Source organism: Chenopodium album, chromosome 4 (genome assembly GCF_948465745.1).
Source record: "Chenopodium album chromosome 4, dcCheAlbu1.1, whole genome shotgun sequence".
In the NCBI taxonomy this organism is placed as follows: Eukaryota; Viridiplantae; Streptophyta; class Magnoliopsida; order Caryophyllales; family Amaranthaceae; genus Chenopodium; species Chenopodium album.
In genome coordinates, this window is record NC_137837.1 from 78,443,363 (window position 1) to 78,467,148 (window position 23,786).

The following is a 23,786-nucleotide window of genomic DNA, read 5'->3' on the forward strand; positions in this document are numbered from 1 at the left end:
ACATAATAATCATGAGTAAATTTTCTATAAACATTATCAACAACCTCAATAAATATAAAGACGTTAATTCACATCATCAATTGCATTTTCATAATAAGTATAAATCAGTACAAGTTCAACACAATTATAATTAATAATTATGACTGTTGTATCGTTATTGTGTAAAATGTAGTACATAATAATACACTGATCCATCCTAATTACATATATATATCCTTATTCCTTAACCATGGAAGTAATACTAAGCATGACATAATTCATGCTTATTTATTATGACTATATGGATATTATATTTTTGTAGAATAATACTAAATGGATATTGTCATTCATAAGTACGTATGCTTTGCACATCTAAATAGGTTGCATTTGTAAGCAGGTTTCTATTATTGGAATTTCTTTGCTACCAAGCAAAGATGTTTTTCCTTGTGCATAATGAGACCAGGAAGCACATTGTTGTTGTCAATATCTTCCTTGTTTAAACCATTTGGTAATTCCCAATCAAAAGAATATAACAAATTGGCTAGCACAAGTTCAAGGTTTGCAAGACCAAAATCATATGCAGGGCACATTCTTCTTCCTCCTCCGAAAGGAATCATTGACATCACATCGCGCCCTTTTAATTCCACTGAACTCCCAATAAACCTCTCCGGCATGAACATTTCCGGATCCTTCCAGTATTCCGGATCTCGTTGAATAGCCCATGCATTAATAATTACCGTAGTATTGGGTAAAATATCATACTCATCTATGATGCTTTTTTGGCTAGTTTCACGCGGAACCAATAATGGGGCTGGTGGATGTAACCTAAATGTTTCATTCACTACTGCTTTAAAGTATTCAAGCTTTGGGAGATCCCTTTCCAATATACAACCTTGATTTTCTACCAAGCTTCTTAGCTCTTCTTGTACTTTTTGCATTGGAATAGGGTTCTTTATTAGCTCTGTAAGTGCCCAAATTATCCCAGCTGTTGTGGTATTTGCTCCCCCAACAAAAAGATTCTGCGCAAATATTGGAATAACATTATAAATATAATCATGAAAAAAAAAAGCTTACGACAATTAAGTCAACCGTGAAGGTTGAGGTTTGATCAGAATCATTTTTCTTACCATAAATAAAAAAAATAAAATAAGAAGACGGCACATTTCCCAATACAAAATTTTGACCATTAATATATTTAATTTCCTATTAGTAAAAATTGTAACAAAATTATATTATGAAACTAGACATTATGACTAATCTAATGATATATTATATAATAATATTTATTTATTTCATAAAGGTGAAAAAATTAAGTCAACCATAGTATGTGAATAAGGCAAAAATCAAGTTGATGCGTTTAAAACAAAAAAACTAAAGGAGTAATTTAATTTTTAAATTTAAAAGGAACGGAGAGAGTATATCATCGGTATCGTGAAAAACCTACCATCAAAATTGCTTTGACGTGGTTCATAGTGAGCTTAAATGGAAAGGAAGTGTCATTCATGAGACGGAGTAGAACATCAACGACATCATTTCGCTCAAATCGAAGCATGTTTGTGTTAAGATGTTCGTTAATAATTTTCTCAAAAATTGCATCTAACTCCTTAAAGGTCTTCTCAAGCTTAGAGGATTGTCCACTAAGTCTATCAAGCAAACCCCCAAAAGGAAAATGATCACTAAAGAAGAAGCCTATGAACATTGCTTCAGCTTCATGTAGAAGGCTAAAGTATCTACTTCCTAACACATCTTCATCGTCGTATCTGTGCATTGAAACATAAAATATATATTATTATACACGGAGTTATGTTGCAGAAAATACAAGTTTATCTTGGTGATAAACAAAATTTATTTATCTAATGACATTTTCGTAAATAAATCAACAAAAAATCCCAGTCAACATGACATTTTCGTAAATAAGTCAATATTTGTGGGACCCACATATTAATAAAAGTTGTTCACTTATTTACAAAAATGTCATGCTGACTGAGATGAATTATTGATATATTAACGAAAATGCTATTAGATAAACAAATTTTATTAATTATCAAGATGAATGGGGGCTCAGTTAGAGCAACTTTAGTTAGGCATAAGAAAAAAAAATATAATACCACCGATTTTTTTTTAGTTGCAACTTTAAGGTATTATTTGTGAGATATAAAATATTCCAAAGTTGCAACTAAAAAAAATAAATCGGAGGTGGTATATTATCGTTTTGCTAGAGCCTCAATGAAGATCCACCCCTATTAATAGACGACAATATAGTACGTACATGCAAGCATGTACAATAAAAAAAATGTACGTACCTCTTGCCGAAAGTGATCCTACCGGAATTTGAGCTAGCAAAACTAAGAACCAATTTGCTCAAATTGACGACTTTAGAAGCAGCAGATAGAGAGGAAACCTCTTGAATCAACCTTGAGACTTCTTCATGTCGAATTGGAGCAAACGACTCGACTTTCTTAGAGCTTAAGAGATGAACATTTAGTATCTTTTTCATTTCTCTCAAATACTCACTATATGGACTAAGGGCTATGTCTAACCCACCGTAACTTAGTCTTTTTCCTCCGGTCGATAATGGTCTATTACATAAGTTCTTATCATGTGTTTGTAAGACCTCTTTGGCCAACCTCGCCGATTGAATCACAACCATAGGTTTACTCATCAACCGGAGCGCGATGATTGGGCCGTAGATCTTGCCTAACTTGGAATAGTAGACGTGAGTATTTGAGGATTCAAATTGGTGAAAGTTTCCTATTAAGGGAAGCCCTTTAGGTCCAGGAGGAGGGCAAAATCGTCTTTTTTTACTATTTTTGGAAATAATAATTATTGCAAGAAAGATGGTAGAGAGAATTGCTTGAAGAAGGAAGAAGATTAGCATTTTGTTGTATGAGAATTGTACAAGGGGTTTTTTTTTTCTTGGCTAATTATTCGTGGTTTTTGCCGTGCAACTACGAAAGACTATTTATAGTAAAATGTAACATGTTTTTATAATATATATATTGTGGATCATATATATATATGCCATTTTTCATCTATGTGGTATAGTTTGATTGGTTATATATGATGTAATTGATTAAAAAAACAATACTTCTAACTTGTAGTATAGCTACTTGATTAACAAATTAAAGTCTTGTTAGACTCCAATTTATTAATCTTTTTGTTTGGACAAATCAAACTAGGTGAATATTCATCTCCAAAAATAAAAATGTTATTGCAAAAATAACTGGGTGAATACTCTTCAGCTCTTTTTAATAAAAATTTATTGCAAAAATAAAAATGTTATAAAATTTTTATGACATAAAATGATGTACTCGGTAGGTAGTATTACTAATCTTTACACTATAAAAGACATAAAATACTCTAAAAAATTTATGTCATTTAGTTATATGTCATTTTATGTCATAAAATTTTTATGACATTAATTGACATATTACTAGTAGATGACATAAAATTTTTATGACATACAATGACATATTACTAAGTTTAAAGGTGAACAAAAAGTACTCTAAGTTATTAATATCGTTTAGTTATATGTCCTTTTATGTCATAAAAATTTTTATGACATAATTTGACATATTACTAGTAGATGACATAAAATTTTTAGGACATAAAATGACATATTACTAAGTTTTATTTAAATATGTAGTGTGTAGTCCCAACTAAATATAATAGTAAATAAAAATTGTATTTACTGACAAATATTTTATGATAAACATACATTACTTATTAGAACTTTAAATTATTTAGGGACTAAGAGAATTAGATAAAATAGTTCAGTTGACTTACTTCGTATATTAGTTTTAGATCTTTTAACATTTAATAATAATAATATTAAAAGAAAGCTAAATTATCTTCTTTTGGTGTTAAAACTCCATAAATTTTCTTAAGAGTAATACTAGTAAGATTTTACTCTTTAAGGACATATAGGTAGATTTTTGTTTTTCACATGACTTATTAGTCTTCACCAATCTTTTTAAATATCGCATCTTTAAAAAAAATATTGTATAAAATTAAAATATAATTAAATAGAAGTGTTATTAGCCAAATAAGAACCATGTATGTATCAATTGGAAGTGCTAACTCAACAGCCTACACCCTTAGAAATGGCCCAAATGGGGTAAAGCCCGAAAATAAATAATAAAGGAATTTTTACCCCTTAATTGGTCTAGAGCTTGATAAATCCATCAAACTTGACTACTAATTGAGGCCTAAAATACAAATCTTTAGTTGATCTTTAATTTGATCTTTTAAAGGGGAATATACTTGCACATTTGTCAACATTGAAAGAGAGAAGTATTTGACTACTAACAAATCAATCAAGATTCCATCCCTAAATCAACTGATACCATTAGAATAATATATTAAATAAAAATAAAGTAAAATAAACTGATACCACATGGACTAATACGACACCCGAAATTTTATACTTTTGTAGAATACTCTTCCTTTGAATTCAATTTGAAATAAATTAATCTAGCTTATATGATTATCTCATATATAGGTGTTTTTTTTACTTATATATGGTGCCATATTTTAATATCTTAACTGATGTGGAGGATCCTAATCAGAGTTAATTCTTCATGATTTTTTTATTCTAATATTTACAATCAAGCATTTGGGAATAAAGGAGAGTGTGTGTAAGGGAATTCTTTACTCCCAAGCACCCTTACTGCATTACATATTTACATGACAAGATTAAAACATTAGATCTCTAGGATTTTATCAAAGCATCTAATTAAGGGGACTTACATTAGGTGCTTGGGTATGGATGATTTTATGGTAGTCATCTATCCTTAGAATGACAACCATTATACTAATTTTATATTCTCTAATTATGATTTTTTTTTAAAAAGTTAAAATTCATTATAAATTATTTATCTAATTTTGAAATAATTATTGAATTTTTTTTTATATAATTTTCATAATTAATTTAAGAAATTTAGTTTTTATTATTACTAATAAAAAAATCATAAATTAATTTGAAAATTTTAAAACATGTGAAAAATATATAAATAAGAAATTTTTAAAATAAGAAAAAAACATTTATAATAAAATTTGACATAAAATAAAATAAAAATTAATATAATGGTAGTCATTTTAAGGAGTTACCTATTGAATTTATACACATGTTCTAACCCTTCTAGTTATATTTTCTGTGGGCTACACGGCTGAGGAAAGGGCAAATACTTATTACACAAGTGTAGGGGTTAATTAAAATAAAGCTAAACAATAGTTATTTTACCTAAACTACTCTTTTTTCCTTTAAAATATTTGTTCAAGCTACAATCACAATGTGAAACTTGTAACTTCTTTTTTGTCTATAGTTGGACTTTTCAAAGTGTTTGTTTTTTCTTTTTCAATTCTAAGTACTATTTTTTTCAAGATCCAATCACATTGTAGAAGTTAAATATTAATGTTGTGTATAATTTTTTTTTTTTTTTTGGGACTTTTCAAAGTCTTTATTTAAGAAACAATAATCACATTGTGAAATTAACCGTAAACATTAAAAAAAAATTGTTACAGTAGGCAAATTTTTAAACAGGAAATACAAGCTGTCCAACTCAATCTTTAAATAAAACTAGCTACATCATCTCAGAGTGTAGAGAGTGCCCTCTTTGTGGGAATAACAGAATAATTTGAGTTTATAGTCAAGTATTGATCAAATGAATAATTTGTGTAATTACTACTATATTATTTAGGTTAATCAAATGAAAGTCTTCCTCAAAAAAAAAAAAAAACAAAAAAAAAATTGAAAGTCATTCTAACGGCTACAACAACATATTCAAGATTTCTAGTGAAATAATGTGCATGCAAGAAATAACTTTTTTTTTTTTTTGAATAGTCATGCAAGAAACACTACAAGAAAATAGATCAAAGAGGACGATTTTATTCTGACAAAGAGGGCGACTTTAATTTTGTCTTCTTAAACACCATCAAATAGGGCATATAGAGTTCACCCTATTATATTGTTATCAAAAAGGGCGAAATTTAGGTCGTTGTCTTAGAGCTGATCAATAAGGGCGACTAAATTAAATTCGCCCTCTTTGATCAAACAATAAGGGCGACTTAAACAATCGCCCTCTTTGATAAACAATAAGGGGGCAAATTAAAAGAAGTTGTCGTCCTTGCTTGCACAAATAAACAAATACTTCTACTGTACTCCGTAAAACAAACCCCAAAACAAAAAATTGTAAAACCCCTCTCTCTCCTCACAATGCGATAACTACACTTCGAATTCTCCATTGAAGCGAGTTTGAGCTTTCTCGATTCTCCATTGAAGCGAATTTGAGCTTTCTCGATCCTCCATTGAAACAACTTTGAACTTTCTCCTCCATTGAAGCGGCTTCTCAGGTAGTATTAAATTATGGACTATCAACTTCACAATCCAGGGTTTATTGCTAGTTAATTGCTCGAATGTTTTTGTTATTGAAATTTAAATTGTTGTTTGGATTCGAAATTTGTTGTATAGCATGCTACTTTTGTCGAGTCAAGCAATCTTTTGATTTTTCCTGTTAAAAAATTGATGAAATACCTATAATAATCGTACTTAAATAATCCGGAATGTTGCAAATATAGTGTTTGATGAAATGCCTTACAGAATCTGGGAAAAAAGAAAAGTTTATAGTTTTCAAATAGTGCAGATAAAGTGTTTGATGAAACGCCTCAAAGACTGTTGATTTAAAAAAAAATTGTTTTGTATGAACAAGTGTTTATGATGCATGATCATTGGAGATAAGTATATGATTAATTAACTCATTATCTGATTTCAAAATGTAATGTATAAGAGTAGTTGATTGCAGTTTGATTACAGATTACTTATTGATTGTGAAGGTATTCATGTTATGTTCAGAGCTAGTTTATGATTTGGTACTTTTCATAAATAAACTCATAATCATTAACCTGTAATCTTTAAGCGTTCCTGTCTTAAGTTTATTGGACTAAATTAGTTTTCGGTTTTGAAGATTGTGAATTATTTAGTATTATCCAACTTTTGGATTGTAATGGACTAGATTATAATTTTTTTTCAAACACATTGTGCTTCTTATTTATTTAGAAAGGATAGACAGGCATTGATTATGCAGTGAGTCGGTGAAAGGTCTATCAGTGATAGCTTCTCTGCCATTTGAGGGATAGACAAACATAGGAAGTTGTGCTGAAGATGATCATATAGTCATGGTGTACGAGTTTGTAGAAGGCAGAAGCTTAGCTGCATTATTAGATGATAAAAATTCCAGTTAAACTGATCTATGAGAGCTTATATATGTCTTGGCATTGCTTGTGGTCTTGAATGTGTTAATGTTTTTTTTGTTGCATCGCGACCTTAGGCCTAGCAATGTACTTCTTGACAATAGTTTCTATTCTAATTAAAGTTGTTGGATTTTGGGATTGCACATGTATTTACTGACTATGCATCAGATGCTATGACAGAATATTCCCAAATAACATAGGTTATATTGATCCGAAATACATGTTAATTTACTAGACGTTTGAGCTCGGCAATTTGGTCAAGATGGTAGGTTTCTTGAGATAGTTGATCCCACTTTATCTGAATTTTCAAAAGAGGAGATGAAATGTTTTTATGTCTGAGGTTTCACTCTTGCTCTCCGAGTCTCCAGATGGATGTGGTTTCAATTCGGTGCAAACACTCAAAACATTCCTAGTCCAACACTTCAAATGAAGTCAAACAGTTGCCATCTTGGTGAGCATTTTCAGCAATTATTTCATTTTTTATTCCCCTTTTTGATCAGTGATGATGCTTTGAGTAATCTCTTAATTGCCTTTGTGGATTCTGAAGGTGCCAATGAACATAATTAACTCATATATACTACGTATTTGATTAAGAATAAGCTTGCTTTATGTGCATATTGTCAATGCTATAAAAGAAAATTGTGGACAGATTACTTGTATGAAATGATTTTTGACAGAAGAGTTGCAATCCACTTCTGCCTATTTTTCGTAACAATTACGGAGTACGAGTACATGAAAGCATATTTATCTTGATATTTTCGGCAGTCTTGTAATTGGCGTTCCGTGTTTTAATTGTGTCCACATGTATGCAATTAATCATGGTAGATTTTTAAAACCATAGAGCTTACTCTTTAATGTATGTTTGAAGTGTCTCATTGTGCTTATTAGAAGATAAACATGTGATCTTTGTAGGACCTTGTTTTTTAACACTAGTGTGTGACAACTAGAACAGATATACAGAAAATTACAAGAACCCCTATTAGAAATTCAACTAAGAAAGATCGAAAAATCAAATTAAATATTCAGAAGAGATCCTCAATCAAGATTTTTTGTCATTTGATTATGCAGTGAGTGGCATAGAATTATAGCCCATGTTTGCGTTCCCGGGTTGTTCGTTGACGCACCTGCTTCAGGGTATACTTCCGTATTGCTCGATTACCGGGTAGGTTGGGACATCTTACGACATACTCCCCTCAAAAAGTTAAAAAGCTACTCTTTGGCCATATGAAATCTGATGATAGTGTGCACATCATGAATGTTTAGGCACTGCGTTTACTTTAAGGGCATGTTATATAGATTATCTGATTAGCTTGAGACTTATTAACTTTATGTAATTATTAATTATGATGCTTATGCCGAGAATTGTAGTGTTTAGTTACATTCTTGAAGCATATTGTAGTCAGTCCTTGATTTCTCCCAAAAAGCTTGGTTGCACTTTCCTGTTAGTCTTTGAGTTTAAATGTTTTTGGTGCCAATAATTGCATTATCTAGTATTTTACATTGCGAGCTGAATTTGAAGTTTCTAAGAAGAAACAAGATGACCTAGAACAAAAGCTTCGGTTAGTCGTGGAGAAGATTGGCCTTGATGCTTGATAGAGGTAATATTTTCTAGCTTACTCTTTACATATATAAAATTGTCATGTGGATGCATTATCATGCCATGGTTATGTTATTAGCTTATGTAATTCAGTAGGTATAAGACATGGTGCTCACACTAATGCCTTTCTACATGTTGTTATTTTGGCAGTAGTCGATCAGTCAATCAAACATTCCATTTTAGTATCTTATTCTTGAACTTGACTTTTGTGAATTGTAACTTTCCCTTTCTTCTTGAAGAGGATTAACAGTTACATTAAAACCTGCAGGACTCGAAACCGTTTCTTACCTGTTTCTGTCAATTTTGCAGTCAGGGGATCAAGTCAATGTGCTGATGTTTTGGGGATGGACACCAAAAGGCGGGTTGCATTACAAATGGAAAAAAAGGGGATGCTAGAAGCTGCAAGAATGAGAAGATTGCTTGATAGTTCATGTCCTAGAAAAAACATTATTAAATTTTAGTACTCTTTGGCTTAGCTATTTGCTATTTAGAAAAACTTAGTTAATACTGATATGTCTATTTTATATAGTGTTTTACCCCCGTCCCGTGGTCATTATCAGTAGTGTTTTTGGCTCTTTCGGGCCACTTTTATTACTAATATGTGTTTTCTAGTGTTTTCGTAGTTTTGGTTGAGTTTTGCAGGGAATTGCACCTTTGGAGCATTTTCCCGGGATTTTTATGAAGCGACTACGAGCATTGGAGGAACACGACCACTTTTGGAGCCCAAGGCCCGCTAGAGCCATCGAGCCCGTGATTAAGGGCTCGGTTATTTGGATCACGAGGCAATTGGACCATGTATTCGAGACCCGAGAGGAAATATGGATTGGGCCGAGAAATCTAGCCCAATCGAAGTCCAAGCCTCGAAGAAGAAGACCGGACCCGATCGGGCGAGATGCGTGCTGGTGCGTGGCCCAAGGCGCGCCCGATCGTGCGAGGCTTAGCACGATCGGGCGGGGCTATGAGAAGACCTGAGCGAGCAAAAAGGCGCGCCCGATCGGGCGGCCTCTAGCCCGATCGGGCGCGTGTTTCTGGAGAACCATTTTTTACGAGCAATTAGTTTCTAATTAGGAGTTGTTTTAGTTTTGTTTTAAATACGTTTTGTACGGAATAATTAAGGGTCTCTTCTCTTAGACCTCTTCTTCCTCTCTTAATTCTTCTTCCTTAGACTTCCTCTCTCTACTTAGACTTCTCTCTCTAAACTCTCTCTCTAAACCTTTGTTTTTATTTCTTTGATTAATTCCAGATTATTTTGGTAACGATTTCTCTTCCATTAATCTTAGTTATTTATTTTATTTCTTTCATCATGATTTATTTTACCTTGATTAGTTTAGTTTTTAATATGTGTGAGTAGTTCAATTTCTAGGGTTTATGGGGATCTAATAAATAATATGGAAGGGGTAAATTATTGTTGTTGATTATCAATGCTAGATTAATTTCCTATTGATTGGATTAATGCTCTGTGACTAGATTAGGCCTATCTTTTATGCATGAGTTTGACAATATTAATTCAAGAATCGAGAGATGAGAATTAATGTTTAGGTCTAGTTTCAATAGGCAAGTTAATTTATAAATGGTTAAGTCAAGATTCGAGAGATGAGATTTAATACCGATAAATTAATTGTGTGATTGTAATAAGTAGCGAGAGCCCTTTACAATCTGGTTAATTAATGCATTGATGATTGACTATTATTGATTATTGGTATTGCATGATAATTTCTTATTGAATTGTTTTAATGTTTTACAATTGCGGCTTGTAAAAGTATAGCAATATTAAATTGATGAATCGAGCAGATGTTAATTTGATATTAATGGCTATTTCCAATAAGAACTTAGATCTAGTAAATTGCGAGAGCCTGTTAGATCTATGTTGGTTAATAAATTGCGAGAGACTGTTAATCATGTTATTTATGCAACGTCAATGATTGATTACCCTATTTTACCCCGAAGTATTATTTATTGGTGAACCTATGCCCTAGATCCTTTATATATTATTTTCTCCCTATTCCTACTCTTTTTAGTTTAGTTTCTTATTCAACTATAAATATTGGTTACTTAAATAGTTTAGATTATAATAATAAATTAGGAGTAAAAAGACTAGTTTCCCTGTGGAGATCGACCCTACTTCCCTATCTACCTTAGTTAGTGATTTAGGTAATTATTTTTTATTAGGGGATACGACTTTACCCTGTCAAATACTTTTGTATATATATATAATGACAAAATTAGAATTTATGCCTATTAAGACCTTTTTTTCCCTAAATGTACCCTTCTAGAATTCTTTTTTTAAAAAACTAAAAAATGAACAAAGAGGGCGACTTTAATTTTGCCCTTAGATTTTAATCAAAGAAGGCAAAAAATTTTGTCCTCTTAGATTTTGATCAAAGAGGGCTAAATTTTTTGTCCTCTTAGATTTTGATCAAAGAGGGCGAAAAGCTTTGTCCTCCTTGATTTTGATCAAAGAGGGCGAAATTTTTTGCCTTCTTTGATCTTAAACAAAGAGGGCGAAATTTTTTGCCTTCTTTGATCTCTAACAAAGAGGGAGAAAGATTATATAGGACGAAGCTAAAAGGGCAACTTAGGGGCGATTTTAAAATCGCCCTCTTTGCCTAATAGGGCGAAATTTTAACCTAAGAGGGCGATTTTTTTGATCTTATTTGTTGTAGTGAAATAACTTAAGATTGATAAAGGAACACTTATTTGACTTAATTTGTTGTGTATTTTTAAAATTACTTAAGTTTCATAGCATCCCTAGTTGATCTCAGTAAAATTTCAAAATAATATTTTAATTGAATTATTTGTAAATTGATGTGTTGAAAAATAAAAGGTAAAAATAGTACATCTATCATTATATACATACTGTATATATGGAAGACCTTACAATTTATACCACAACTTTTTAAATTTAATCTTGATATGTGTTGGAAATAGTAATGCAAACGGATGACTCGCGCCCGATCGGGCGGCTCTGGCCCGATTGGGCGAAGGTGGTCAAGGAAAATAGGGAACTCTCGCGCCCGATCAGGCGGGCTTCGCCCGACCGGGCGACGGACAAGAGTTTTTCTACGAGATCTCTCGCGCTCGATCGGGCGGGCTTCGCCCGACCGGGCGGCGGACTCAAGTTTTTGACGAGCCCGATCGGGTGGCTTCGCCCGATGGCTCGCCCGGAATGGGGATTTCAGATCGCCTGACCGGGCGTGACACTACGTCTGGAAAACTTGATATCGCGCCCGATCGGGCGGCAGCTCGCCCGATCGGGCCCGCCTTTTTTCCTAGGTTGGTTTGCTTACGTGTTTCCTTTTCTAGGACTCATATAAATACGAGTCTTACCTTTTCGTGACATCATTCACTCTTCTAGCCGAAAACACAAACCTACCTTTTGAGATCTGAACAGTTCTTGAGCAATTCCACTCTTCGAGTTCGGGTGCACGGATTACGGAGAGAGTTGCATTAAACTTGGGGGGCGTGCGTCACTAGGAAACTTGTACCGGTGGTGGCGTATTTCGCTTCTAAGGCAGTGGATTATTGTTCCACGGCGCGACTGTGAGTTTGGGATCTTCAATCCAGGAAAGTTCTAATCTTTTATTGTTTGTTATTGATTTCAACAGTTATTTTTTCCAACAATATGAATATTAAGAGCATGCACAACAATGAGGAAAAAATATTTTCCTCATTCTCTCTCTACCCACTTTCTCTCTCCTTTATTTCATGAGGAAAATTGGTGAGGAAATTTTACCCCATCAATGATCAAAAAAAATTTCCTCACCTTTCTCTCTCCTACTTATTCCAATACTCCACTTACATTTCTCTCTCTTACACATCACCATATATTTGTTGATTTTTGTATAATTAAGTGTAAATATTACGATTTAGGTTTAGTAATCAAATTATTTTAATGAATTTAAAATATAAATTTCTAATTTAACGTGCATAAAAATAAAACCTGAAAAAAAAATTCCGTAGTAATAAAACCGAATTTTTTTGGATAATAATAATAGAACGAAAAATAACGTACAATCGTTAACTATTCTACATACTAAAATAATATATTGTCGTACAATTATTATAAACTATTCTACAAACTTTAATATTTAATAACCTTACATTATTAAAATTACGCTTACTGAATTCGAACATTGTATGATATTTGATTTTTTTACTCATTAGTAGAACCATATTTTTGCCAAATGTGTTCCACTAAATCCGCCTTTAAAGAAACATGAGTGTCTCTATCACGTAAGGTCATTCTTCTCTGAACATACGTGTCAAAATCAATGTTAGGCGGTCGGCCAACATTGAATTCAAAAGGCTCGTTGTTGTTCACCGTGACACTTGTTGTTGCACTGTTGTGTTGTGGCCGATCTTGTTCGTAGTACTTTCTCAAAACTTCGGCCCGATTATAGTTGTGTCGTTCATCTTCGACAATCATGTTGTGCATAATGATACAAGCTTTCATAATATCGCACAAAATGTCTTCGTTAAAGGCAAGTGCCGGTTGTCGTAGTATGGCGAACCTGGCCTGTAGTACCCCAAACGCTCGTTCAACGTCCTTCCGAGCAGCGGCTTGTTTATCAGCAAATAATTTATCCTTCTGAAGTTGAGGTAGAGTTATACCTTGAATGAAAGTAGGCCATTTAGGGTAAATGTCGTCTGCTAAATAATAGCCCAAGTTGTATTCATGGCCGTTCACAGAAAAATTAATTGGAGGTGCCCGGCCATGCAAAACATCATCAAACACCGGAGACCGATAGAGGACATTAAGATCATTACAAGCTCCAGGGATTCCAAAGAAGGCATGCCAAATCCATAAATCTTGATCTGCCACGGCTTCCAGAATAAGGGTAGCATTTTTACTTCGGCCTGCGTATTCCGCTTTCCATGCCATAGGACAATTCTTCCACTCCCAATGCATGCAATCAATGCTACCTATCATACCGGGAAAGCCACGCATTTCATTTTGATACAAGACTCTCCTTAAATCTTCGTCCGTGGGACTTCTAAGGTAATCAGCTTCAACATGGGTGATAACCCCTTGGCAAAAGTGTTGCAATGCATTCCGAGCGGTAGTGTTACCAATGCGTAAGTATTCATCCACGACATCCGGGGCGGTCCCATATGCCAACATCCTAATTGCTGCGGTGCATTTCTGTAACGGAGATAACCCAAGTCTGCCAGCTGCATTCCTACGTTGTTGGAAGAATTGATCTCCTTCAACGACCTTGTTCATAATCCTACAAAACAAAGGTCGTTGCATTCGAAATCTACGGCGAAACTGTTTTTCGTTGTATACTGAGTTACTTGCAAAATAATCATTAAACAACTGTACATGCCCCTTTTCCCTATCTCTCTTATCTGTATCGCCTCTAGGCTCTGGAACACGATCAATTTCGGTTATGGGTTGGGGTTGTGTTTGGTTAGGCAACATAGTTGGTAGCTGAGTAGTGAAAAAGTCATCAACTAATTGATCAAATTCCGCATATTGATCAGAATCAGATGAGCTTGATGTTGAGCTAATGGAAAACATTTTGTATGTGGGATAAGAAAGAATTTTTGGAGGGTTTATTATATTTTGGTGTGTTTGTGGGTGATTGTTTCAGTGGTATTTATAAACAATGGACTCAATGTGTGGTCATAAACTAGAGCGACAATTCAATTACTGACACGAGTGACAATTCAATGACACAAAGTTCACATGACTACTATCAATCCAAAAAGACACGAGTGACAATTCAATGAGACTTGTCTACTTTTCAATGACTACTGAAAATACATTAAAAGGGGATTGACATAAATGAGACAAGTGACTTTTCAATGCAACCCAAAACAAACAACTGATTACGACTAGTCATTGCTTAAAACAAATAAACTTCAGTACATACTTAGCTCATTACAAATATATAATCACAATACTTAAAAACCTACACGAGTCTTCGCCCGTAAACTAGTTCAATTAACTCTTCCTTGTGCGCCTCTTCAGCAGCAGTGAGTGGTGTTGTCTTACTCAAATACAATTGCAGCATATCAAAATTCATCTTCTTCTCTGCTAATTCAACTTGTTTTTGCTTCCTCTTTTCCTTTTCCCTATCAAGTTCCAACCTTTGTTGTCGTAGATTTGCTTCTCGTTCTCTAACCTCAGTACACGCCCTCATCTGTTCACCGATACTCAGAAATGAACTCTCGGAAGCCATTGCTTTGCCCTTACGCTGAGATTTTGTTTTTTTAACACCATCAGGTCGTCGTAGACCTCCCGACGAAAATCCATCAGTTCGAACGTCACTCTCACCCTCAGCCCTAGACCTCTTCCCACTTCCACTACTATTTTCTTCGTCATCAGCACCACAAGCCTTTCTTTCCTCTTTCGACAGACCCCATCTAAGCTTTGTCCTCCACTTCGGGTCTTGATTAACCATTTCCACTGCGTGGGGAAAAGCAAAATTATGTTGTGGATTAGTGGAGATATAAAACAACTTTGATGCATTTTTAATTCGATCAGCTTCGTTGTAACCACTTCCACTTTCTGGAAGTTTACCCGCTTCCTCATAGCAACTAGTCCACTGAAGCAAATCAGCTGCCATTCTTCGCCAATGTGTCTCTAAACTCTTCAAAGGTCTTGGCGGTAGTATATGCGGCTTCTCTGCTTGAGTTGCATTATAAGCGTCACATACTTTTCGCCAAAGGTGAGATGCTTTTTGGTTCGTACCAACAAGCGCGTCTCCACTTATTTTCAGGTATAACCCAATTAGAGCTTCATCTTCAGCAACTGACCAAATGCGACTTGCTTTAGCTAGTGGTTGGTTGGTCGGTATTCTAGGAGGTGGTGGAGGGTATTGAGGTGTCTCCGGAACAGCTTCTTCTTGGCTCTCATCATACTCAGAGTTGCTCCCTACAGTAACGGGAGGAGTTTGTTGTTCATAGTAACTGTTTTGATTAGGAATTTGAGGAGGTGTTTGTTGGTGATCAGAATTTTGCAAAGACGGGTTGCCTAATCTTCCTAGGAATAGTTGAAAATTGGGATTAGTGATGAAATCTTCTCCTAAATCAGAAAAATGTTGAGAAAGATGATAGTAATTAGGGTTGTTGGGATCCATTAGATTGTATGTTAAAATAACAACAATAATAATTACTTTATTTAAAAAAAAAAAAAAACCTCCGGAATTACAATAAAAAATTAAATAAACGATAACGTATTAATTAAATATTAGACTAATTAAAAAAAACAAATTACTTAGGAACACAAAAAAATAACCCTTTATTAACTTAACAATAGAAATTGAAATTTTGTTTTTAAATAAACAACAATAATAATTACTTGACAACAAAACTGCTCCGAAATTATAATTAAAACAACGAAACAAAATTATAAATATTAGAGGGGGATTTTTTTTTTTTTTTTTAATTATAGCCTTTCTCAAATTTATATAAGAAAATAATATTTAGATGTAAGTAGATTTGGGAGAAAATTAGCAAAAGAAAAAATTTGTGCTTTTTAAAAGTTTGTCAAAATATGTCAAAATGGATGTCTATTTGTAGGGAAAAAAATTTTAAGACCGTTTGTGAATTTTCTGATTGGGTGGGAAACGCTGACAGGACGCGTGTCAGCGTTTCATTGGCGCTGCTGACGCGCCCTGTCAGCAGCTGCATTTATATATTTTTTTTCCTGAGCAACCATCAAAACGACGCGTTTTGATGGAAGCTTGTTCTTTCAGCTTCCCAAAACGCGTCGTTTTGGGGGTGGGCTCAGCAAAAAAAAAGCTGCGATTAGTAATTTTTGTGGGGCCCACTACACACTATTCATCATCAGATTTCCTCATCCTATGAGCATTTTTGGACTTCCTCATGAGCAAATTTTGTTTTCCTCATTGTTGTAGTACCAAATTCATCATTTTTGCTCAATATTTTTGCTCATGAGGAAAATTTTCCTCATTGATGGCAATGCTCTAAGGGCCAAAAAAAATGCATATTAAAGTTTCATCAAAGGTTTTGTCGATTTCAAAAGTAATTTCATCTTTTGTACGGTGCACAGTGTCACATTCTCAAATCGATGATGATGTGTCGCATTACTATTGTTTTTGATAGACAGCTATAACTTTTCCAATATACGTTGTATGACTTAAACCATCCTTTTTAAAAAAGTGGAATATTAAGTTGATCGTCCTCCATATATATTCATTACACATTATATTAATTATAATGTTTACTGGTCACCAACTCATTACTTCATTTATTTGCATATATTATCAGTAACCACAGCCACAAACTGCGTAAGATATGTTACATAATAATACTTTGCCATAGAACATAGTACATAGCCTTAGGCCCCGTTTGGTTTAATGTAAAACATTTTCAATGGAAAATTAGTTTTCATAAAAAACATATTTTCAAAGAAAAACACAATTGCATACTAGTTTTCCTTTGTTTGGTTGCATACAAGAAAAGTCCAAGAAAATAAAAAATAAGAGTGGAAATGTAAAGATGAATGTGTTAGAGATATGAGATATCGGAAAATATATGTATGATATATTTTCCGTAGATATCATTAAAGGAATAATATATTTAGGTTTATTTTATGTTAAGATATGATTTAGTGAATATATCATTAGGATATATGGTATATCTTTTGGGAAGATTGTTTCCTATCTTATGAGCATAGGTTTTGTATAAATACTCAACCTATTGATGAATAATAATCAAGCAATACAAAAGCTATTCATTCTCTCTTTTCCCTAATTTGTCAGAATGAGAGGAAAGTAAAAAAAAAGGAGGTAAGGAGAAGGGAGAAAAATGTGGTTTCCCTTGTTTTGGGAAGGAAAATGTTTTTCATCATTAAGGATGGAATTTTCCACCCTTGGAAATATTGTTTTCCACCCCTTAACAAACCAAACAAAGGAAAATGGGAAAAAAAATGGAAAATCCATATTCCATGAAAACATTTTACATCAAACCAAACAGGGCCATAATCAAAGATTTAAAACTAAGATGATGTATTATTTTTACATAATACTTTGCCTTAGACCATAATACATAGCCTTAATCAAAGAATTAAACCACAGCCACAAACTTGCGTAAGATATTTTACATAATACTTTGTCCACAGTACGTTACATAGCCTTAATCACAGAATTAAATCTAAGATGATGGATTTTCCTTTTTTTTTTTTTTTTTTTTTTTTTTTAACAACAGTCAAAAGAAGGGAATATGATAGATGAGAGACAAGAGATTGAATGAAACATGCATGTATGATTTCAATATCTTTGCCCTTAGAATTTCTTTGCTATCAAGCAAAGTTGTTGTTTCTTATGCATAATAAGACCAGGGAGCACATTGGTGTCGTCAATGTCTTCCATGTTTAAACCATCAGGCAATTCCCAATCAAAAGAATACAACAAATTGGCTAACACAAGCTCAAGGCTTGCTAGACCAAAATTCGCGGCAGGGCACATTCTTCTTCCACCCCCGAAATGAATCATTGACATTGCTACCTTCCCTTTCAAATCCATTGAACTCCCTATAAATCTCTCTGGCATAAATATTTCCGGGTCTTTCCAATATTTTGGGTCTCGTCCAATAGCCCATGCATTAAGAATTACTATAGTATTCGGTAAAATGTCATATCCTTCAATAATGCTTTTACAAACTGTTTCACGTGGAATAAGTAATGGGGACGGTGGGTGTAGCCTACATGTTTCTTTCACTACTGCTTTGAAGTATTCAAGCTTTGGGAGATCGCCTTCTAATATAAAACCTTTATTTTGTACGGTGCTCCTTAGCTCTTCTTGTACTTTTTTCATTGGAACGGGGTTCTTTATTAGCTCTGTAAGCGCCCAAATTACCCCAGCTGTTGTGGTATTTGCTCCTCCACTAAAAAGATTCTGCAAGTACATTAGATTTTATTGGTATCACCAAATAAATGAACGATGGTTCAAAATTTCAAACTTAAAAAATAAATAAAAATTTGCATATTTAGGGTCTGTTCTCGATGACTGAATTCAGCTGAACTGAACTTAATTTATTAGAGCTGAGCTGAACAGAACTGAAAATAATTGTATGAGAATAGACCCTTAGTTCAAAAATTATGTATACGTATAAAATCCTTTTCATCCTTTTTCACTTGACTAATGACTATGTATATACAAAGTATAAATATTCATGAAACACTTACCATTAAAATTGCTTTAATATGGTTCATTGTGAGCTTATATGCAAATGAAGTATCATTCATGAGGCGGAGAAGAACATCAACTATATCTTCTTGCTCCGATTCAAGCTTGTTTTTGTTAAGATGGTCGTTAATAATTTTTTCATAAACCGCGTCTAAGCCCTTAAAGGTCTTCTCAAGCTTAGAGGATTGTCCACTTAGTTTATCAAGTACACCTCCAAGAGGAAAATGATCACTATAGAAGAAGGCTGCGAACATCGTTTGGATTTGGGATAGAAGGCTATGGTATCTGCTTCCTAACTCTTCTTTGTCGCTGTATCTGTTCATTTTTCAATCAACAAATGCACCAATATTATTCATAGATTTTATGGAGTTGTATACTTGTATTGAAATAAAGCTAAAGGTGTTATATGTCAAGTGGTTTGTGTTTTTATACATTAGCCAGGGATTTGTTAATTAGTACTCCCTCCGTCCCTAAATTACATTCCTACTTCTAGCAAATAAACATGATATAAATTGCAACAGTTTGATCACTTAAATAATGTGTTAAGAGAGACTGGTTAATTAGTTCTCAAATCATGATATAAATTGCAACGGTTTGACTTAAATATTTTCGGCACCCTAATTAAGTGCAAATACGCATTAGTGTCATACGTACCTCTTGCCAAACATGATCCTGCTAGAAGTTGAGCTTGCATAATTGAGAATCAATTGGCTCAAATTGACGACTTTAGAAGCAGAAGATAGAAAAGAAACCTCTTGAATCAGCCTTGAGACTTCATCATGGCGTATTGAAGCGAACAAATTGACCTTCTTCGGGCTTAAAAGATGGACAATTAGTACCTTCTTCATCTCTTTTGAATAATCACTATATGGACTAAGGGCTACGTCTAACCCACCGTAACTTAACCTTTTTCTTCCGACCGTGAATGGTCTATTACAAAAATTCTTATCTTGCGTTTGAAAGACCTCTTGGGCTAACTTAGCCGATTGTATGACAACCATAGGTTTACTCATTAGCCGGAGCGCGAAAATTGGGCCATAGGTCTTGCCTAGTTTGGAATAGTAGACGTGAGTGTTTAAGGGTTCAAATTGGTGGAGGTTTCCAATTAAGGGAAGCCCTTTTGGTCCAGGAGGAGGGCGAAATCGTTGTTTTTTACCATTTTTTGAAAGTATTACAAGAAAGATGATAGAAAGAGCTGCCAAAAGAAGTAAGAGGACTAACATTTTGTTTTGAAAATTCGTAATTGTAGTAAACTTTTTACGAAGTATTTTTTTGGCTAATTGTTCATGTGTTCACCATGCAACTAAGCAAGACTATTTATAGTGAGATGTAAACATATTGTTTAAGGGGGTTTTTCAGTGCGGCAGGCCACACCGTGTGACAGGGGTTATTGGCTTTGTTCGGGGCTACTTGTATGGGTTATTTATTCACGGATTACTTGTATTTTTTTTTCAAGGGTTACTTGTATGGGTTACTTAACGGGTTACTTATTCAAGGTTATTTTTAGAGGTTACCTATTTAAGACTTACTGGTAGGAGTTACTTAGTCAGTCGCTTAGCGCGAATCCCGTGTGAGAGTAATCCCTGACGGACCGAGTAACTCTTGAATCAATAATTAGCCCTATAATTTACCGTTGACCAAACAAGTAACCCCAATATAAGTAATAATTCAAGAATAAGTAATCCCTGACCAAATGAATAACCTACTACAAGTAACCCCTTATCGAACAAGTAACACCAAAATAAGTAACTATCTGACCGAACGAGTAACCCCCTACAAGTAACCTCATACCAAAGCCTCCTACCAAACCAGTAACACCCTACAAGTAACCCCTGACCAAAACCAGTAACACCTTACAAGTTTCCCCTGACCAAACCAGTAATACTCTTTAGGTAACCATTGACCAAACCAGTAACACTCTTTAGGTAACCATTGACCAAACCAGTAACACCCTACATATAACCCCTGTCGCACCATGTGGCCAGCCACGTACAAAAAATTGTGAATTTTTAAACTCAATTGCCATAGTTTGAATAAGACTATCACATTTGCTTTTATATTGGATTTTGTGTGGATTCTAATCGGCTATGAGTTAGTTAATTAAAAAAAAAACATACTTAGTATATATCAAACTGGTATTATAGTGACTTAAAATTACTCTTTTTTACTTGTGACGATGCATTCATCAATTATAAAATTAAAGTCTGGTAGACTCTAATTTATTAGGGTTTCAACCTAGCTAATCATACACATCTAACTAATTGGGTGAAAGTTTTTGGGATAGTACTTGCATGTAATTGTTGTTTATCTCAATTCACACTTATTAATAACTACTCCATAGTTGTGTAGCACGCGGCCTCCCAATCAGAATGATAATTGTCCGTAAATCATGTATATGGTGGTGTTGTTACATGTCAATTAAATTTGAAGTGTCTAAATTTTGTTAGCATTTTAATTATTACAGCATTTTCGAATTAAATTCGTTTATTTAGAAACAAATTGGTATTTAGGTACGAAAAAAATATATATATATCCCTTTTTCAATTCCATATTCAAATTGAATGAAAATGTTTAACACTAATTAGTATTGGTGCGAACTGGTCACACTAAAAATATACTGAGTAATATTCTTTAATTATGAAGTTCATTCTATTTCAATATTGTCTTCAAATTTATTAGCTTAATTTAATTTGGAAAACCCATTATTGTTTTTGATTTGTATTTCAAGAGTATATGCTAAACAACAGAAGTTTTGTAATCACTGGTTATATATGTTTTATGATTTTAATATGCAACTAGCTTAGTGTGTGGCCCGGGTGATCACCCGGGTTGCTAGTTTAATTATACCTGTTTAATTTGCTAATCAAATTTGTCAGTTTAGATAGTAAGACTACTTGTTGGTTTGGAGTTTAAGTCTTGCTATAAACATTTTTTAGTTGTCAAACTCAATCATTACATAATGGAAACCAAATCAACTTATCTAAGTTAACTATTATTTTGTTAGATGAATAAATACAACTAATAAATGACTAAGATGGTAAGACTCTTAACATAAGACTTTGTTGGTCTTGAGTTCAAGTCTTGTTATAAGCATTTTTTAGATGCAATCCTAATACATGTGAAAGTGACATTATATAAGTATAGATAGATTAGTGAAAATCATATGTAAAAAGGTTGTATCCTGAAGTAGTGGTCTTCAATCTACTACTAGAATTAAATGGCACAGTACACATTCTGCATTGATAGATTTAGTCAAGAATTGTATCAATTATAGAGAAACAAAAACGTTTAAAATTGTGTCACAGTACAAGTGAAATATGTATAGTAGTGTGCAACATTGGTGTCCTACCACATAAAGTAAAGTAGTCAGTTTATCTTTTGTCTAAGATCATATATATATATATATATATATATATATATATATATATATATATATATATATATATATATATATATATATATATATATATATATATATATAAGAGAACCAAGGCTATAATAAGAACTAGGAATTAATCTAGGCCCTTAGATCATGTTAATCGAACGATCAACATGCTTCCCGTGTCATTAATGACATTTTCGTAATATTTCAACTTTACAAAGTGATTTTCAGTTTTATTTCTAAGAAGTAAATGAAAAGTTAGTAAAAGTTAATGAAATCAGTCATAAAGTAAATGAAATTGCCTTAAAAGTTAAAAAACTGAAAAAAAAAAAAAAAAAAAAAAAAAAAAAAAAAGTTTAAAAATTAGCGAAATTACAAAAATGTCATTAATGAATGTGGGAGAGATGTGAGCCGTCGGATGTAGGGTGAAACTTTTTAAAAACTTGAAAATTGTAAGCAAATATATTATAATGAATATTATTTTTCAAATTAACAAGATATTTTAAACTATGACATTAGAATTTTCCAAAAACAAAAGCAAAAACAAAAACAAAATTTAAAAAAAAAACAAAAAAGAAAAAAAAACACCTTAAAGTGAACCAAACCGGTTCAAAGGAAAATAAGAAATAAGTAATTTTCTTCCAAGTCAATAATTTAACTAGTTTTTTGAATTAAAATTTATAATTAATTATTTTGGTAAATACTTTTGTAAAATTAGCCATTTTGGTAAAAGACTCATCAACAATTAAAACCTTATTTGTACATTGATCTTTCAAATGGCCAGGCAAAATAAATATACATACATAATATTGATCAATATTGAAAGAGAGAATTTGAATACTCCCTCCGTTTTTAAATACTTGCTCTATTTCTCCATGCGCGGAGTTTTAGGATGATAAATTAGAGAGAAGTAGAAAATATTAGAATGGAATTGCTTGTCTTCTCATTAATTATAATTGGGAATATATAGAGTTACAAAGTCCTAGTCCTCGTATCAAAAGATATCGTAGGATCTTAGGAAATTAACTACAATATATGAGATAAATATATGGAAATGTTCTATCAAATCTTCCTAATATACGATAATATCTCAATATAGGAGAAATTGGAAAAATTAATAAAATATGGAGGTAGTGGGGTTGATGGAAGAATAAAAGTTATAAAAAAAACATAAGTAGGTGAGAGAATTTGAGGAGATAGAATATGAAATTAATAAAATATAATTTATGTTGGGTCCATTAGTTGAGAGAAATGAATTATATATTATAAAAGCTTTCCAAATAAAGAAATAGAGCAAGTATTTAAAAACGTCCGAAACTAAAAAGTGGAGCAAGTATTTAAAAATGGATGGAGTACCTACCAATTCAATCAAACAAAGTGCTATTCCTAAAATAATTGATTGATTAATTAATTGACATCTAGA

General features: G+C 33.0%; 1 long non-coding RNA gene and 2 pseudogenes across 1 annotated transcript; 1 reads left to right on the forward strand and 2 right to left on the reverse strand.

The window, feature by feature from the left end:
* Positions 1-383: 383 nt before the first annotated feature.
* Positions 384-2,629, reverse strand: LOC145628286 (6,7,8-trihydroxycoumarin synthase pseudogene; annotated as a pseudogene).
* Positions 2,630-6,927: 4,298 nt separating this feature from the next.
* Positions 6,928-9,732, forward strand: LOC145627428 (uncharacterized). Its single transcript, XR_014111389.1, has 3 exons — positions 6,928-7,678; positions 8,719-8,825; positions 9,093-9,732. It is a non-coding gene; the product is annotated as an uncharacterized LOC145627428 (long non-coding RNA).
* Positions 9,733-18,078: 8,346 nt separating this feature from the next.
* On the reverse strand, positions 18,079-20,204 carry LOC145628287 (6,7,8-trihydroxycoumarin synthase pseudogene; annotated as a pseudogene).
* Between the last annotated feature and the right edge of the window lie 3,582 nt (positions 20,205-23,786).